We start from the raw sequence: 20,550 nt of genomic DNA on the forward strand, positions 1-20,550 counted from the left end.
GAAAGTATGGAGCTATGACTTCTCCAATGAGAAAAAAATAATTCTTAAAGGCAATTTGATCATTTAAAATGCTTCTCATAATACAATCCAACTTTTCTCTGATCTAATATAAACACTTAAAAAATATAGCAAATTGACCACTAATAATTTAAGTCCTAAAATCACCACACACTAAATCCAAAAAAAATTGTACTTTTCACACCTAAGGGTAGGTCAAAGATGGTGGGGAAAAAACAATGATTTTTGCCTAAGTCCTTCTTCCTTTGTGATAATGTATTTTAAAGTACAGTATATGTGTATTTTAAAGTACAGTATAATAACAATATGCTCTCTCACTGCATCTTATACACCTACCTAGTAATCCAATTTTTAAAGGAGTTACTGGCAATAGGAGTTGTGATTTTTCAAATAACAACATCAAATTTTGCTTCAGCAAATGCACCACAGATTTTACAGTGAATGCTCTCACCTCCAAAGCAAGAAAACTGTCATTATTTTTTTTAAAGAGGGGCCATTTTCTTTTGAAATTTGCTTTTGAGCCAGTTTTTTAAACTCTCGTATTTAGCCTCATTACACTAAAGAACTTTCATTGGAGTCAAAGCTATGCTACTTGAATTTTTACCCATTTTATTCAGTAAACTTGGCTCTCAATGGCTAATGTCTGTTTCCAAAAAACAAATCCAACTTCAAATCATGATCTTACCATCTATCTGAGATATTTAAAAAAAAAGCACCATGGGATCTTGAAGGCATTAACATGAGAGATACTCTCCAAAATGTCTTTTTTTTTAAACATCTTTATTGAAGTATAATTACTTTACATTGTTGTGTTAGTTGCTGCTGCATAACAAAGTAAATCAGCTATACATATACATATATCCTCATATGCCCTCCCACTTGCATCTCCCTCTCACCCTCCCTATCCCACCCACCTAGGTGGTCACAAAGCACCGAGCTGATCTCCCTGTGCTATGCGGCTGCTTCCCATTAGCTATCTTTTACATTTGGTAGTGTATATATGTCAATGCCACTTTCTCACTTCGTCCCCGCTTAACCTTCCCCCTGCCCATGTCCTCAAGTCCATTCTCTACGTCTGTATCTTTATTCCTGTTCTATGCCTAGGTTCTTCAAACCCATTTTTTTTTTTTTTTTAGATTCCATATATATGTGCTAGCATACGGTATTTGTTTTTCTCTTTCTGACTTAACTTTACTCTGTATGACAGGTTCTAGGTCCATCCACCTCACTACAAATAACTCAATTTCGATTCTTATTATGGCTAATATTCCATTGTATATATGTGCCACATCTTCTTTACGCATTCCTCTGTCGATGGACATTTAGGTTGCTTAAATGTCCTGGCTATTGTAAACAGTGCTGCAATGAACATTGTGATACATGACTCTTTTTGAATTATGGTTTTTCAGGGTATATGCCCAGTAGTGGGATTGCTGGCTCATATGGTAGTTATATTTTTAGTTTTTTAAGGAACCTCCATACTCTTCTCCATAGTGGCTGTATCAATTTACATTCCCACCAACAGTGCAAGAGGGTTCTCTTTTCTCCACATCCTCTCCGGCATTAATTGTTTGCAGATTTTTTGATCATGGCCATTCTGACCGGTGTGAGGTGATATCTCATTGTAGTTTTGATTTGCATTTCTCTAATGATTAGTGATGTTGAGAATCCTTTCATGTGTTTGTTGGCAATCTGTATATCTTTTTTGGAGAAATGTCTATTTAGGTCTTCTGCCCATTTTTGGATTGGGTGTTTGTTTTTTTTGATATTGAGCTGCATGAGCTGCTTGTATATTTTGGAGATTAACCCTTTGTCAGCTGCTTCACTTGCAAATATTTTCTCCCATTCTGAGGGTTGTCTTTTCATCTTGTTCATGGTTTCCTTTGCTGTGCAAAAGCTTTTAAGTTTCCTTAGGTCCCATTTGTTTATTTTTGTTATTATTTCCATTTCTCTAGGAGGTGGGCCAAAAAGGATCTTGCTGTGATTTATGTCATAGAGTGTTCTGCCTATGTTTTCCTCTAAGAGTTTTATAGTGTCTGGCCTTATATTTCGGTCTTTAATCCATTTTGAGTCTATTTTTGTGTATAGAGTTAGGGAGTGTTTCAAATTCATTCTTTTACATGTAGCTGTAGAGTTTTCCCAGCACAACTTACTGAAGAGGCCGACTTTTCTCCATTGTATATTCTTGCCTATTTTATCAAAGATAAGGTGACCATATGTACATGGGTATATCTCTGGGCTTTCTATTCTGTTCCATTGATCTACATTTCTGTTTTAGTGCCAGTACCATACTGTCTTGATTACTGTAGCTTTGTAGTATAGTCTGAAGTTAGGGAGCCTGGTTCCTCCAGCTCCGTTTTTCTTTCTCAAGATTGCTTTACCTATTCGGGGTCTTTTGTGTTCAATACAAATTGTGATTTTTTTTGTTCTAGTTCTGTGAAAAATGCCATTGGTAGCTTGAGAGGGATTGCATTGAATCTGTAGATTGCTTTGGGTAGTATAGTCATTTCACAATGTTGTTTCTTCCAATCCAAGAACATGGTATATCTCTTGATCTGTTTGTATCATCTTTAATTTCTTTCATCAGTGCCATAGTTATCTGCATACAGGTCTTTTGTCTCCTTAGATAGGTTCATTCCTAGGTATTTTATTCTTTTTGTTGCAGGGGTAATTGGGACTGTTTCCTTAATTTCTCTTTCAGATTTCTCATCATTAGTGTATATGAATGCAAGAGATTCCTGTGCATTAATTTTGTATCCTGCTACTTTACCAAATTCATTGATTAGCTCTAGTAGTTTTCTGGTAGCATCTTTAGGATTCTCTATGTAGAGTATCAAGACATCTGCAAACAGTGACAGTTTTACTTCATCTTTTCTGATTTGAATTCCTTTTATTTCTGTTTCTTCTCTGATTTTTGTGGCTAAAACTTCTAAAAATATGTTGAATAATAGTGGTGAGAGTTTGCAACCTTGTCCTGCTCCTGATCTTAGTGGAAATGGTTTCAATTTTTCACCATTGAGAATGAGGTTGCCTGTGGGGTTGTCATATATGGCCTTTATTATGTTGAGGTAAGTTCCTCTATGCATACTTTCTGGAGAGTTTTTATCATAAATGGGTGTTGAATTTTGTCAAAAGCTTTTTCTGCATCTATTGAGATGATCATATGGTTTTTATCCTTCAGTTTGTTAATATGGTGTATCACACTGAGTGCTTTGCGTATATTGAAAAATTCTTGCATTACTGGGATAAACCCCACTTGGTCATGGTGTATGATCCTTTTAATGTGCTGTTGGATTCTGTTTGCTAGTATTTTGTTGAGGATTTTTGCATCTATGTTCCTCAGTGATATTGGCTTGCAGTTTTCTTTTTTTGTGACATCTTTGTCTGGTTTTGGTATCAGGGTGATGGTGGCCTTGCAGAATGAGTTTGGGAGTGTTCCTCCCTCTGATATATTTTGGAAGAGTTTGAGAAGGATAGGTGTTAGCTCTTCTCTAAATGTTTGATAGAATTCGCCCTTGAAGCCATCTGGTCCTGGGCTTTTGTTTGTTGGAAGATTTTTAATCACAGTCTCAATTTCAGTGCTTTTGATTGGTCTGTTATATTTTCTATTTCTTCCTGGTTCAGTCTCGGAAGTTTGTACTTTTCTAAGAATTTGTCCATTTCTTACAGATTGTCCACTTTATTGGCATATAGTTGCTTGTAGTAATCCCTCATGATCCTTTGTATTTCTGCAGTGTCAGTTGTTACTGCTCCTTTTTCATTTCCAAATCTGTTGATTTGAGTTTTCTCCCTTTTTTTCTTGATGAGTCTGGCTAATGGTTTATCAATTTTGTTTATCTTCTCAAAGAACCGGCTTTTAGTTTCACTGATCTTTGCTATTGTTTCCTTCATTTCTTTTTCATTTATTTCTGATCTGATCTTTATGATTTCTTTCCTTCTGCTAACTTTGGGTTTTTTTTTTTTTTGGTTGTTGTTGTTCTTTCTCTAATTGCTTTAGGTGTAAGGTTAGGTTGTTTATTTGAGATGTTTCTTGTTTCTTGAGGTAGGATTGTATTGCTATAAACTTCCCTCTTAGAACTGCTTTTGCTGCATCCCATAGGTTTTGGGGCATCGTGTTTTCACTGTCCTTTGTTTCTAGGTATTTTTTGATTTCCTCTTTGATTTCTTCACTGACCTCTTGGTTATTAAATAGTGTATTGTTTAGCCTCCATAAGTTTGTATTTTTTACAGATATTTTCCTGTAATTGATATCTAGTCTCATAGCATTGTGGTCAGAAAAGACACTTGATACGATTTCAATTTTATTAAATTTATCAAAGTTTTATTTGTGATCCAAGATATGATGTATCCTGGAGAACATTCCATGAGCACTTGAGAAGAAAGTGTATTCTGTTGCTTTTGGATGGAATGTCCTATAAATATCAATTAAGTCCATTTTGTTTAATGTGTCATTTAAAGCTGTGTTTCCTTATTTATTTTCATTTTGGATGATCTGTCCATTGGTAAAAGTGGGGTGTTAAAAGTCCCCTACTATGATTGTGCTACTGTCGATTTCCCCTTTTATGGCTGTTAGCATTTGCCTTATGTATGGAGATGCTCTTATGTTGGGTGCATAAGTATTTATCATTGTTATATCTTCTTCTTGGATTGATTCCTTGATCGTTATGTAGTGTCCTTCTTTGTCTCTTGTAATAGTCTTTATTTTAAAGTCTATTTTGTCTGATATGAGAATTGCTACTCCAGCTTTCTCTTGATTTCCATTTGCATGGAATATCTTTTTCCATCCCCTCACTTTCAATATGTATGTGTCCCTAGGTCTGAAGTGGGTCTCTTGTAGACAGCATATATATGGGTCTTGTTTTTTGTATCCATTCAGCCAGTCTATGTCTTTTGGTTGGAGCATTTAATCTATTTACATTTAAGGTAATTATCGATACATATGTTCCTATTACCACTTTCTAATTGTTTTGGGTTTGTTATTGTAGGTTTTTTCCTTCTCTTGTGTTTCCTGACTAGAGAAGTTCCTTTAGCATTTGTTGTCAAGCTGGTTTGGTGGTGCTGAATTCTCTTAGCTTTTGCTTGTCTGTAAAGGTTTTAATTTCTCCATCGAATCTGAATGAGATCCTTGCTGGGTAAAGGTAAAGTAAATCTTCATTATAGGTTTTCCCCTTTCATCACTTTAAATATGTCCTGTCACACCTTTCTGGCTTTCAGAGTTTCTGCTGAAAGTTCAGCTGGTAACCTTACTGGGATACCCTTTTATTTATTGTTTTTCCCTTGCTACTTTTAGTATTTTTTCTTTGTATTTAATTTTTGATAGTTTGATTAATATGTATCTTGGCGTGTTTCTCCTTGGATTTATCCTTCCTGTGACTCTCTGCACTTCCTCGACTTGACTATTTCCTTTCCCATATTAGGGAAGTTTTCAACTATAATCTCTTCAAATATTTTCTCAGTCCTTCTCTTTTTCTCTTCTTCTGGGACTCCTATAATTCAAATGTTGGTGCGTTTACTGTTGTCTGAGATTGTCCTCAATTCTTTTCATTCTTTTTTCTTTATTTTGCTCTGCAGTGGTTATTTCCACTCTTTTATCTTCCAGGTCCCTTATCTGTTCTTCTGCCTCAGTCATTCCGCTATTGATTCCTTCTAGAGAATTTTTAATTTCATTTATTGTGTTGTTCATTATTGTTTGTTTGCTCTTTAGTTCTTCTAGGTCCTTGTTAAACGTTTCTTGTATTTTCTCCATTCTGTTTCCAAAGTTTTTGGATCATCTTTACTATCATTACTCTGAATTCTTTTTCAGAGAAGAATGCCTATTTCCCTCTTCATTTGTTTGGTCTGGTGGGGTTTTACCTTGCTCCTTCATCTGCTGCATATTTCTCTGTCTTCTCATTTTGCTTAACTTACTGTGTTTGGCGACTCCTTTTCACAGGCTGAAGGTTTGTAGTTCCCGTTGTTTTTGGTGTCTGCTCCCAGTGGGTTATATTGCTTCAGTGGGTTGTGTAGGTTTCCTGGTGGAGGGGACTGGTGCCTGTGTTCTGGTGGATGAGGCTGGATCTTTTTTTTCTGGTGGGCAGGACCGCGTCTGGTGTTTTGTTTTGGGGTGTCTGTGAACTTAGTATGATTTTAGGCAGCCTCTCTGCTAATGGGTGGGGTTGTGTTCCTGTCTTGCTAGTTGTTTGGCATGGGCTGTCCAGTACTGGAGCTTGCTGGTCGTTGAGTGGAGCTGGGTCTTAGTGTTGAGACGCAGATCTTGGGGAGAGCTTTCACCGATTGATATTATGTTGGGCCAGGAGGTCTCTGGTGGTCCAATGTCCTGAACTTGGCTCTCCCACCTCAGAGGCTCAGGCCTGACACCCGGCCAGAGCACCAAGACCCTGTCAGCCATATGGTCAATTGAAGGAGGTGTGAGCTCCTCTTATGATGTTATCAGGAGTCTCCATTTTGAAAGCCTTGTAATTTCTACATAATAATTAGTGAAATGAAGATCCACTCAAAGAAATAACATACATTAGTTGTGCCACCTGCATCTTCTCACTGAATTGTAGCCGAGTTTGCAAGAAAAGCTCTGATAATTTTCTGGACCCAGCCTTTGGTCTAGGAGTATTCAAGGATCTCTCAGCCTGTGGGTGCAGCACCAGGGAAGAGGGACGCAGACACTGACCAGGACACAGCATGGAGCCCAGAGCCAGGCAGGGAATGCACTCAAGACCTGTGCCCCCGGGACTCACCTAGGGGCTGGGCCTCCAAAATGTCTTGAACAGTGAGAATATCATTGAAATAGTTCCCTTCATTCCAAAATAACTGTTCTTGAGGTCAATGTTTATTAGAAAATCTTAAATATGTTACACTTGAAAAATAGTCATATTATGTAATAGTCACAGGCTATTACATATTTTAGAACAGACTCATGAGAATATAATGTCCGTTCCTTCTTTCATTTATTCTGAGCATTTTAAAATCCAAATTTCTTACTATGGTCTAGAAGATCTGTCCTCAGTTTTCTTCTCTAATCTCTGCTCACTTCTTCTATTCCAGATACACTAGCCACTTTCAAAACTCCATCAAACACACTTCTTTCTCTGACCTCTGCTTGCTGTTTCCTCAAAATGGAATGTTCTAGCAACAGATGTTCTCAAAGTTTGATTTCTAACTATACTCAGATCACTAGTCAACTGTCAACAAATTAGAGAGGCCTCCATGATCACCCTACCTAAATACCTCCACCCCTGTACCTATCTTTATTTTCTTCTTATTACTACATGATATCACACTGTCTTATTTGTTTATTGTTTGGCTCCTATATAGGAATACAAGTTACATGAGGTCAAGTGGTTTATATATTTTGTTCACCACTGAATTCACTGTGGTTAAAACAGTACATGACATATGGTAAATGCTCAAGAAATAATTGTCAAATACTGAGCGATGAACTGAATAATGTATTTAACCAGTGTCTACCCACCCTGTCTTAGATGGGGAAAAGGGAAGGAAGAAGAACACTCTTTCTTCAAGGAGATCACAGTCTATTACAAGAGACAGACATGTAAATAAATAGTCACAACAAGTAATTTTAAGGGTAGTAAGAGTAATATACAGTGTATGGCAAAAAATAAGAAAGAAATAACTCTAAATAGTCAATGAAGTTTCCATGGAGAAAGATAATTTTGAGATGAGTCAAGAATCAAGTGGATTTTAACAGACAAAATGAAAAAAAAAAATTCCAGAAAGAGCAAACAGGTCAATTCACTTTAACAAATTTACAGAGTGCTTACCAGACATCAGGTACTGTGCTCTGCTAAATACTAAGATATAATAAGTACCGCTAATGATCCTATGATACATTGCAGTGGTAAATAATTTCATAAATGTAAGAAGTATTTTGAGAGCAATATGCATGGGTGAACTCAAAGAGGAGAACCTTCCCAGCCATTTAGATTTTTCCAAGATTCCACACTCCCTATCTTTCCACAGGTATCCTTTTCCAAAATCCTCTTTTTAATTGATCTGTCCTCACTGGGCTTCTTCCCCTTGCAAGAAAACAAGCTTAAATAAAAACACTTCCGAAATGAGGATTATATTACATTGAAATCCTCACTATGAATTCAAATGAAAAAAGAATGTTTAAACTAACAATATTCCTGGTTGTAATGTTCAGGAATAGGGATGCTAGTCCATTTCAAGATAATAACCTGTTCTGGATTATGTGACAGTAGATCAAAATATTATTTACTTAGTTATACCAGTGTATGATGGATCCTCATTTCCACTTTTAAACTGTCTATTCTAGGTGTAAGTTCTCTTTGCTTTCTTTTTTACTTTTACAATCAAAAATAAATATTGAATTGTTCTGATCGTAAATGGACCATCCATGGTACCATATAAGCAGCTACACTTCCCCCACAAAGCATGCTGCACAAGAAAAGTCCAGAATCTAGACAGTATTGACTGTCACTAGTATTTGCCCAGGACTAATCTTTCACTGGCTCTAAGCCTGTCATTTTCCCATGGCAACTCTTTGCTCTTTGGCCTCTGTTGAAGATACTGGGCTCATTCTATTTACTAGTGGCTGTATTCTTCATTTTAATGTCATGTGTCACTTTTTTTTTCTGGTCTAGTCCCCACTTGAATCTCAATTCTGCCATTTCCATAGTTTTTATGTGATGTGTAACTTGGGGCAAAAGACCATCATCTGGCAAGTCTGGTACTGAGGCCCCTTCTCAAACTGAACTACCACCAGCTGCCCCCACCACTAGGGGCATGGATTTGGTAATTCCTGAGTGAATAAACTATGCAAAAATTGTCTACTGACAGAACGGACAAACAAATTATGGTACATCTATAAAATAGAATACTACTTGGAAATAAAAATGAATAAATTATTAATAAGTGTTACAACAGATAAATATCAAAAACAGTTTGTTGTACTAAAGAAACCAATACAAATGATTCCATTTATATGAAAATCTAGATCAGGTAAAACAAATCTATGGTCATAGAAATCAAGATGCCTTTGGTACTGAGGGAGAAGGAGGGACAGGAATTGACTAAATATGGCATGAGGGAACACTGTGGAATGAAGAAATGTTCTATATCTTGATAGGGGTGTGGGTTAACCATGAATATATATTTGTCAAAATTCATAAAATAGTGTATGTAAAATCAGTGCATTTTGTTGAATTTAAGTTATATCTCAATAATGCAAGAGCATATTGTAACAAAAAATCCATGTGAATAAGTTTTGCTGTTTTATTGTTTTTAAAACAATATGTCTAGCCTGTTTGCCAAAACAGGAAAGTGCTACTCATTCTTACTTGCAACAAAATATCTTACCAGATGTATAGTGGGACATACATTTTTTTATATTATTTTTTGCAGTAATACATACCTTAGGGTATATATTTTTTAAAAGTCTCTATTCTTAACTTTATATTACTGTGTACTCATATTAAATCATCAGTTCTGTACTTATTAAACAATGGTTTATCCACTCAAAAAGCATAACATATCCCGCTTGATATTTCATTGGAAACTTCTTTAAAGGCTTTTTTAAAGAGGAGGAAGAATTCCATCTTAGAAATTTTCATACTGAGAGATTTATTAAGACAGATCAGACTACAAAATAATGTTCTAATTTAGAATACTGAGACTTTTTAAACCAGTCACTTCAAAGTAGATCCTTTTCTGGCTTCAAAGCAGTGTTAATAAGGGATGTATCAAAGCAGGTTGGGAGCAGTAATAGGCATGTTTTCAAATGGCATCGTTAATTCCTGCATATGACTGACTTTAGCCATTGGAAAATTATCATAGTACTAATCTATAACTCAGTAGGCACTTGCATTGGAGGTCTTAATCTAGGACTTAAAAAAATGAAAAATCATTGTTTCCTTTCCCCTTTCCATATAGTAAATCACTAACTATATATGGATGACTGATCATGGTGGGAAATAGTCACATGATAATAATAAAAAAAATATATCATTGCAAGGAAAAAATAGCTTTTAAAACTGCTTTCTTGTTCTGTAACAATCAAACATGAGGCTATATATTCCTCTCCAGAGTATTCATGCATGACATCAGTCTTTAGGTTATTAGCAACATATATCATTAGCCATTAAAATGGTGATACTAGGATTGTCCAAATGTCAGAATGAGATTGGCAGTATGAATTTACTGTTCTAACAGACTGAGTCCAGTCTGACTTTGGGGCTTTTGTAAGTTTAAGTAGAAAATGGTTTGACTGTGTTGATCCATATCTCTTAATCAATGGTTCCCTTCTGGGCATTTTTGCATTTAGGTGGAAAATCTTTTAATTTGAGTTGACTTACAGAGAGAAGGCTAGTGAACGTGAGGGTTTGGGTCACTGGAGGTGCATGTTCACCCTTGCCAGTGCTAAATGACCTTGGTATACAAAGTACTACAAAAATAACCAGTCAATCTGGTTTTCCTTATTCTATAAACTATCAGAGAGATGTGTTTACCACAATTTTTGTATTCATCATGCTGTGTTATAATCACCTACTTTTTGGATTTTTTCACAGTTAGACTTTTACAATTTTATACTTTCCGAGGTCAGTGTCAACCTCTCATTTTCATCCAATACCTCCAAGTTCTCTTCCTTTCTTGGCTTCATTTAAGGATTATACAAGAAATTGCAAAATATTCTAACTAATTTTCACTTAAATCAGCATTTATAAAATATGTTCTTTGGAGTTCCACGTGCCTGGGGTAGTTCAAGCTACCTTGGGGGTCTGTGGAGGGGGCTGCCACAGATCAACAAACGACTCCTCAGTTCCTAACAACCACCATTCAACTTTTTGTCTGTATGATTTTGGCTATTCTAAGTATCTCATATAAGCAAAATCGTATACAGTATTTGTCTTTTTTGTGACTGGCTTATTTCAGTTAGCATAATGTCCTCAAGTATCATCTATTTTGCAGCATATGTCAATATTTCCTTCCTTTTTAAGGCTGAATAATATTCCATTGCATGTATATACTGATACTGCTTATGCATCCGTCAGTGGACACTTAGGTTGCTTCCGTGTTTTAAGTTTCTGTGAATAATTCTGTGATGAACGTGAAAGTACAAATACCTCTTCAAGAGCCTGATCTCAATGATTTTGTATATATATCCAGAAGTGGGATTGCTGGATTGTACACTTAAACATTTATTAAGAGAGTAAATCTCATGTTAAATGCTCTTACTAAAATTATAATAATATAGTGCTCTGAGCCTTTGCATCTATTGTTCCTTTGAAAATCTTATAAAAATTACTGAAAAGATACAAAAAAACAAATGAAACCAAAATTCTGGAAAACAAGAGAGTGACTTTATCTCTTAGAGTTACGTCAAGAAACGGAAACCATATGGGCTATCTTAATAGATAACACAGGTAATTTGTTATACAGGTGTTGGAAGGCAGAAAGAGCTAAAAGAATTCTGAGCTAACACAGGTATTAGTAACTGCAGGAAGCAGTTAGAATTCCTAGGGCTGAGAACATAAAAAGGAAAAAGAGGTAAAGTTATTAAGACCTAGGAGACTGGAGAAGAAACACGCCCCCACCCCCCCCAGCCGCTGCATGACTGCTATTTGGAGATAAGTACCGTGCAGCTAAAGCTCCACTCACTGAGGGGTACATGACTTACTGCTCACTGCTGATACTTCTGAGGGAATAGGGAATGACTGGGGCTGGGAGTGCAAAGAAACTACGAAGTTAGAGCCTATAGCTGTCCATTGTCCCTGTTGGAGGGAAACTGCTCAGAGCTGAAAACAAAAAGCAAGTTTCTCCCCCCTCCTTCTGCCTTCCACTCTCCTTCCTTTGCTCCCCATTTGCAGAACCTCACTAGAAGCCAGCTGACTGTAAAATGTATAAAATATTTACTTGCAGAGTCTCATCTCCAGTATAAGAAAAAAGGATTCTAAAGGGTGGGCATGCAACCGAGGGGAAATAGATAAATAATTAGCACAGTGACAAGAGTAGGCAGGGAAATTTGAGGAACTTCTGGAAAATTGTGTGGTAGCTTGATTACAAAAATGACCCCAGTTTTTCATTCATCCTTCTATTCATACCCCTTTCAATAAGACCTTGTTACTGCTCTCATCAAGATATGAAGTCTATATCTTTACTGTTTAATCTTGTCTGGTCTTGTGATTTACTTTGACCAAAAGAATATGCTAGAAAGGGCAGAGTGCTCATTTCAAGCCTAGGTCTCAAAGGGTCTTGTGTGCTTCTACTTTCACTCTTAGAACACTGCCTCCTCCGTGAGAATAATCCCAAAAACACCTACTGAAGGATGGGAGACCACACAGAGGAGAGGTGAGTCATCCCCACTGAGGTCATGCTAGACCATCCATCTCCTAGCTTAATTTAGAACCTTGTCTTAAACGCTCGAGAAAAAAAGGAAGCTATGCCCAGGAGTCAGTTTATATTCCTCTTTACTTTGGCCCCTTTGCCTGTCAGCTTCATATTCATGGAATTCAAAAAAAAAAGCCTGTCTGTGAATGCCCTGCTCATCAGAATCATGCTACTACAGAGGAATTCCATTTCAGCTGAGTGTAATTATCGACCTATGCAACAAGATCTATGAAACAAGAACTTCAGATGACCAAATATTTCAGGAATCTCATAGCACGGATGAAAAAGATGAATAAACAAAAAAGTTTAGCTTAGAGGAAAAATACATAATTCAGTGAATAGAAATTTAGAATATATTCTAATAAGAAGCTTTTATCTTCATAAAGAATACAAAAGTTGTAATGAAAACAAGAAGAAATAATATCTGATATTAAAAATATAGGTATTGAATAATAGATTCATTTGAAGGGTAGAAAAATAAGTTGTTAGTCTAAAGATTAACCTATAATCAGGAAGAAAAACTGAAAAAATCTATTCCTAAATTATATTAAAAAAGGAATGTAAAGAAAATACAAGGGAAAAAGCAGACACATGGACATTAGATTTTGAACTTCAAGTTCTACCTAATAGGAGTTCCTAGAAGAGTCACAATGGGAAGGAATAAACAAACAAAACTTGATAGAACAATATTATCCTGAGTTTTAATTTTTAAACGGAAAGTTCTGAAATGGAAAAAGCCTATTGAAGGCCAAGAAAGGTAAATAAAGAAGACTCATAGTAAGACACAACCTCATGCAATTTTAAAAGTGCAAGTATAAAGAGAATATTCTGAAAGCTTCTAAAGAGAAACAAATACATATGTGGACACAGGCACATGCATGTGCATACACATGCAAACTCATATATACACACGTACTGCCAGAAAAGTGATGAGACTTAATTTTATATCCATGCTGAAGACTAGAAGATGGTGCTTTAAAAATTCTGATCAAAAATTATTTTGAACACTCCTATATATAGATCCACCTGTGTTGAGAAAAAGTAAAAATATTTTCTGACAAGCCTTGAAGTATTATCACCCATACACTACATTTGGAAAACAAAATCACACAATGGCTTACTTCAACAAAAATTTTAGAAAGAAAAAGAGATGAACAATAGCAAATATTGGTGAAGAAGTAAAGAAATTAGAATCCTCATATATTGCTGGTTGGAATGTAAAATGATGCAGCTCTTTTGGAAAAAAGTTGGGCAGTTCCTCAAAAGGTTAAACAGTTACCATATGACCCAACAATTCTATTCCTAGGTATAACTGAAAACATATGTTTACATAAAAACTTATGCAAAAATGACTCTAGCAGCCTTATCATAACAGCCAAAAACTGTAAACAACTTGAATGTCCAATAACTGATGAATGGATAAATAAAATGTGGTATGTCCATACAATGGCATACTATTCAGCCATAAAAAGGAATGAAATACTGAAACATGCTATAGTACGTTGAATCTTGAAAGCATAACACTAAGTTTAAAAAGCCAAACGGGGGGACCTTCAAGATGGCGGAGGAGTAAGACGTAGAGATCACCTTCCTCCCCACAAATACATCAAAAATACATCTACAAGTGGAACAACTCCTACAGAACACCTATTGAACTCTGGCAGAAGACCTCAGACTTCCCAAACGGCAAGAAAATTCCCATGTACCTGGGTAGGGCAAAAGAAAAAAGAAAAAACAGAGACAAAAGAATAAGGACAGGACCTGTATCTCTGGGAGGGAGCTGGGAAAGAGGAAAAATTTCCACACACTAGGAAGCCTCTTCACTGGCAGGGATGGGGGGTGGCTTGGGGGGAAGCTTTGGAGGCACCGAGGAGAGCGCAGCAACAGGGGTGCAGAGGGCAAAGAGAAGAGATTCCCGCACAGAGGATCAGTGCCGACCAGCACTCACCAGCCTGAGAGGCTTGTCTGCTCACCCACCAGGGCGGGTGGGGGCTGGGAGCTGAGGTTCAGGCTTCGGATGTCAGATCCCAGGGAGAGGACTGGGGTTGGCTGTGTGAAGACAGCTTTAGGGGGCTAGTGCGCCACAGCTAGCGGGGAGGGAGTCCAGGAAAAAGTCTGGAACTGCCTAAGAGGCAAGAGACCACTGTTTCAGGGTGCGTGAGGAGAGGGGATTCCTTCCCCATCTGCCCACAGGAGGCAGAGCACAGCCTAAACGAGCTCCAGAGACGGGCGCGAGCCGCGGCTATCAGCTTGGACCCCAGAGACGGGCATGAAATGCTAACGCTGCTGCTGCTGCAGCCACAAAGAATCCTGTGTGCAAGCACAGGTCACTGTCCACAGCCCCCACCACCCCCAACCCAGAGCCTGTGCAGCCCACCACTGCCAGGTTCCTGTGATCCAGGGACAACTTCCCTGGGAGAACAGTGTGCCTCAGGCAGTTGCAACGTCACGCCAGAGTCTGCCACCACAGGCTCGCCCCACATTCCAACTATAACTACCGTACCCCACCCTTCCCCCGGCCTGAGTGAGCCAGAGCCCCTTAATAAGCCGCTGCTTTTACCCCTTCCTGTCTGGACGGGGAACATGTGCCTGAGGGCTGCCTACATTCAGAGGCAGGGCCAAAACCAAAGCTGAACCCCAGGAGCTGTGCAAACAAAGAAGAGAAAGAGAAATTTCTCTGCGTAGCCTCAGGAGCAGCAGATTAAATCCCCACAATAAACTTGAGGTACCCTGCATCTGTGGAATACCTGAATAGACAATGAATCATCCCAAAATTGAAGCAGTGGACTTTGGGAACAACTGTAGACTTGGGGTTTGCTGTCTGCGACTGATTTGTTTCTGATTTTTATGTTTATCTTACTTTAGTTTTTAGCGCTTGTTATAATTGGTGGATTTCTTTATTGGCTTGGTTGCTCTTTTATTAAATTATTATTTTTTATGTTAAAATTTTTTTTCATTTTTTATTTATTATTTTTAAAATTTTTATTGTCTTTTTCTTTCTTTCTTTCTCCCTTTTCTTCTGAGCCATGTGGCTGACAGGGTCTTGGTGCTCTGGGTTGGTATCAGGCCTGAACCTCTGAAGTGGCAAAGCCAAGTTAAGGACACTGGACCACCAGGGACCTCCCAACACCACATAATATAAATCGGTGAGAGTCTCCCAGAGATCTGTCTCAACGCTAAGACCCAGCTCCACCCAACGGCCAGTAAGCTCCAGTGCTGGATGCCCCATGCCAAACAACCAGTAAGACAGGAACACAACCCCACCCATCAGCAGAGAGGCTGCGTAAAATCATACTAAGTTCACAGACACCCCAAAACACACCACCGGACGAAGCCCTGCCCACCAGAAAGACAAGATCTAGCCCCACCCACCAGAACACAGGCACCAGTCCTCTCCACCAGGAAGCCTACACAAACCACTGAACCAACCCCAGTCACTGGGGGCAGACACCAAAAACAACAGGAACTACAAACCTGCAGCCTGCAAAAAGGAGGCCCCAAACATAGTAAGTTAAACAAAATGAGAAGACAGAGAAATATGCAGCACATGATGGAGCAAGGTAAAAACCCACCAGACCAAACAAAAGAAGAGGAAATAGGCAGTCTACCTGAAAAAGAATTCACCATAATGATAGTAAAGATATCCAAATCTTGGAAATAGAATGGAGAAAACACAAGAAACGTTTAACAAGGACCTAGAAGAACTAAAGAGCAAACAAACAATGATGAACAGCACAATAAATGAAATTAAAAATTCTCTAGAAGGAATCAAGAGCAGAATAACTGAGGCAGAAGAACGGATAAGTGACCTGAAAGATAAAATAGTGGAAATAACTAACACAGAGCAGAATAAAGAAAAAAGAATGAAAAGAAATTAGGACAGTCTCAGAGACCTCTGGGACAACATTAAATGCACCAATATTTGAATTATAGGGACCCCAGAAGAAGAAGAGAAAAAGAAAGGGTGTGAGAAAATATTTGAAGAGATTATAGTTGAAAACTTCCCTAGGATGGGAAAGGAAATAGCCACCCAAGTCCAGGAAGAGCAGAGAGTCACAGGCAGGATAAATCCAAGGAGAAACATGCCAAGATACATATTAATCAAACTTTCAAAAATTAAATAGGAAGAAAAAATATTAAAAGTAGCAAGGGAAAAGCAACAAATAACATACAAGGGAATCCCCATAAGGTTAACAGCTGATCTTTCAGCAGAAACTCTGTAGGCCAGAAGGGTTTGGCAGGACAAATTTAAAGTGGTGAAAGGGAAAAACCTACAACCAACATTACTCTACCGAGCAAGGATCGCATTCAGATTCAACGGAGAAATTAAAACCTTTACATACAAGCAAAAGCTAAGAGAACTCAGCACCACCAAACCAGCATTACAACAAATGCTAAAGGAACTTCTCTAGGCAGGAAACACAGAGAAGGAAAAGAGTTACAATAAAAAACCCAAAACAATTAAGAAAATGGTAATAGGAACATACATATCGAAAATTACCTAAAATGTAAATGGATTAAATGCTCCCACCAAAAGACACAGACTGGCTGAATGGATACAAAAACAAGACCTGTATATATGCTGTCTACAAGAGACCCACTTCAGACCTAGGGACACATACAGACTGAAAGTGAGGGGATGAAAAACATATTCCATGCAAATGGAAATCAAAAGATAGCTGGAGTAGCAATTCTCATATCAGACAAAACAGACTTTAAAATAAAGAGTATTCCAAGAGACAAAGAAGGACACTACATAATGATCAAGGGATCAATCCAAGAAGAAGATATAACAGTAAATATTTATGCACCCAACATAGAAGCACCTCAATACATAAGGCAAATGCTAGCAGCCATAAAAGGAGAAATCGATAGTAACACAGTCATAGTAGGGGACTTTTAACACCCCACTTTCACTAATGGACAGATCATCCAAAATGAAAATAAATAAGGAAACACAAGCTTTAAATGACACATTAGACAAGATGGACTTAACTGATATTTACAGGACTTTCCTTCCAAAAACAATAGAATATACTTTCTTCTCAAGTGCTCATGGAACATTCTCCAGGATACATCATATCTTGGGTCACAAATCAAGCCTTGGTAAATTTAAGAAAATTGAAATCATATCAAGTATCTTTTCTGACCACAGTGCTGAGATTGGTATCAATTACAGGGAAAAAACTGTAAAAAATACACACACATAAGGGCTATAAAACACGCTACTAATAACCAAGAGATCAGTGAAGAAATCAAAGAGGAAATCAAAAAATACCTAGAAACAAATGACAATGAAAACACGATGACCCAAAACATATGGGACGCAGCAAAAGCAGTTCTAAGATGGAAGTTTATAGTAATACAATCCTACCTCAAGAAACCGGAAAAATCTCAAATAAACAACCTAAGCTTACACCTAAATCAATTAGAGAAAGAAGAACAACATAAAAATAACCCCAAAGTTAGCAGAAGGAAAGAAATCATAAAGATCAGATCAGAAATAAATGAAGGAAATGATAGCAAAGATCCATAAAACTAAAACCCGGTTCTTTGAGAAGATAAACAAAATAGATAAACCATTAGCCAGACTGATGAAGAAAAAAAGGGAGAAGTCTCAGTTCAACAGAATTAGAAATGAAAAAGGAGAAGTCACAACTGACACTGCAGAAATACAAAGGATCATGAGAGACTACTCCAAGCAACTATGCCAATAAAATGGACAACCTGGAAGAAATGGTCAAATTCTTTGAAAAGTACAACCTTCCAAGACTGAACCAGGAAGAAATAGAAAATATAAACAGACCAATTCCAAGCACTGAATTGAAACTGTGATTAAAAATCTTCCAACAAACAAAAGCCCAGGACCAGATGGCTTCACAGGCGAATTCTATCAAACATTTAGAGAAGAGCTAACACCCATCTTTCTCAAACTCTTCCAAAATATATCAGAGGGAGGAACACTCCCAAACTCATTCTGCAAGGCCACCATCACCCTGATACCAAAACCAGACAAAGATGTCACAAAAAAAGAAAACTACAGGCCAATATCACTGATGAACATAGATCAAAAATCCTCAACAAAATACTAGCAAACAGAATCCAACTGCACATTAAAAGGATCATACACCATGATCAAGTGGGGTTTATCCCAGGAATGCAAGGATCCTTCAATATACGCAAAGTACTCAGTGTGATACACCATATTAACAAAACTGAAGGATAAAAAACATATGATCATCTCAATAGATGCAGGAAAAGCTTTTAACAAAATTGAACACCCATTTATGATAAAAACCCTCCAGAAAGTAGGCATACAGGGAACCTACCTCAACATAATAAATGTCATATATGACAAACCCACAGCCAACTTCGTTCTCAATGGTGAAAAACTGAAACCATTTCCACTAAGAACAGGAACAAGATGAGTTTGCAAACTCTCACCACTGTTATTCAACATAGTTTTGGAAGTTTTAGCAACAGCAATCAGAGAAGAAAAAGAAATAAAAGGAATCCAAATCAGAACAGAAGAAGTAAAACACTCAGTTTGCAGATGACATGATACTATACATAGAGAATCCTAAGGATGCTACCGGAAAACTACTGGAGCCAATCAATGAATTTGGTAAAGTAGCAGGATACAAAATTAATGCACAGAAATCTCTTGCATTCCTATCTATACACTAACGACGAGAAATCTGAAAGAGAAATTAAGGAAACACTCCCATTTTCCATCGCAACAAAAAGAATAAAATACCTAGGAATAAAACAATTTAAGGAGACAAAAGACCTGTATGCAGAAAACTATAAGCCACTGACGAAAGAAATTAAAGTTGATACAAACAGATCGAGAGATATACCATTCTTTGATTAGAAGAATCAACATTGTGAAAATGACTATACTACCCAAAGCAATCTACAGATTCAATGCAATCCCTATCAAACTACCAAGGGCATTTTTCACAGAACTAGAACAAAAAATTTCCCAATCTGTATGGAAACACAGAAGACCCCGAATAGCCAAAGCAATCTTGAGAAAGAAAAGCAGAGCTGGAGGAACCAGGTTCCCTGACTTCAGACTATACTACAAAGCTACAGTAATCAATACTGTATGGTACTGGCACAAAAACAGAAATACAGATCAATGGAACAGGATAGAAAGCCCAGAGATAAAACCATGCACCTATGGTCACCTTATCTTTGATAAAGGAGGCAAGAATATACAATGGAGAAAAAACAGCCCCTTCAATAAGTGGTGCTGGGAAAACTGGACAGCTACATGTAAAAGAATGAAATTAGAACACTCCCTAACACCATACCCAAAAATCAACTCAAAATGGATTAAAGACCTAAATGTAAGGCCAGACACTATAAAACTCTTAGAGGAAAACATAGGCAGAACACTCTATGACATAAATCACAGCAAGATCCTTTTTGACCCACCTCCTAGAGAAATGGAAATAAAAACAAACAAATGGGACCTAATGAAACTTAAAAGCTTTTGCACAGCAAAGGAAACCATGAACAAGATGAAAAGACAACCCTCAGAATCAGAGAAAATATTTGCAAATGAAGCAACTGACAGTGGATTAATCTCCAAAACATACAAGCAGCTCATGCAGCTCAATATCAAAAATAAAAACCAATCCAAAAATGGGCAGGAGACCTAAATAGACATTTCCCCAAATAAGATATACAGATTGCCAACAAACACATGAAAGGATGCTCAATATCACTAATCATTAGGGAAATGTAAATCAAAATTACAATGAGGTATCACCTCACACTGGTCAGAATGGGCATCATCAGAAAATCTACAAACAATAAATGTTGGAGAAGGTGTGGAGAAAAGGGAACCCTCTTGCACTGTTGTTGGGAATGTAAATTGATACAGCCACTATGGAGAACAGTATGGAGGTTCCCTAAAAAACTAAAAACAGAACTACCATATGACCCAGCAATTCCACTCCTGGGCATATACCCTGAGAAAACCGTAATTCAAAAACAGTCATGTACCACAATGTTCATTGCAGCACTCTTTACAATAGCCAGGACGTGAAAGCAACCTAAGTGTCCATCAACAGATGAATGGATAAAGAAAATGTGGCACATATATACAATGGAATATTACTCAGCCATAAAAAGCAATGAAATTGAGTTATTTGTAGTGAG

The 20,550-nt window shown here is 37.4% G+C and overlaps 1 long non-coding RNA gene across 1 annotated transcript in view; it reads left to right on the forward strand.

The window, feature by feature from the left end:
- The window catches only part of LOC309633145, a 91,469-nt gene extending 71,449 nt beyond the window's left edge, over positions 1-20,020 (forward strand). Inside the window, exon 2 of the long non-coding RNA XR_014247344.1 lies at positions 19,610-20,020. This is a non-coding gene — a long non-coding RNA (uncharacterized lncRNA). The remainder of the gene's footprint in view (positions 1-19,609) is intronic.
- The last annotated feature ends 530 nt before the right edge of the window (positions 20,021-20,550 follow it).

This window comes from Balaenoptera borealis (assembly GCF_965194805.1).
Source record: "Balaenoptera borealis genome assembly, chromosome: 8".
Classification (NCBI taxonomy): domain Eukaryota; kingdom Metazoa; phylum Chordata; class Mammalia; order Artiodactyla; family Balaenopteridae; genus Balaenoptera; species Balaenoptera borealis.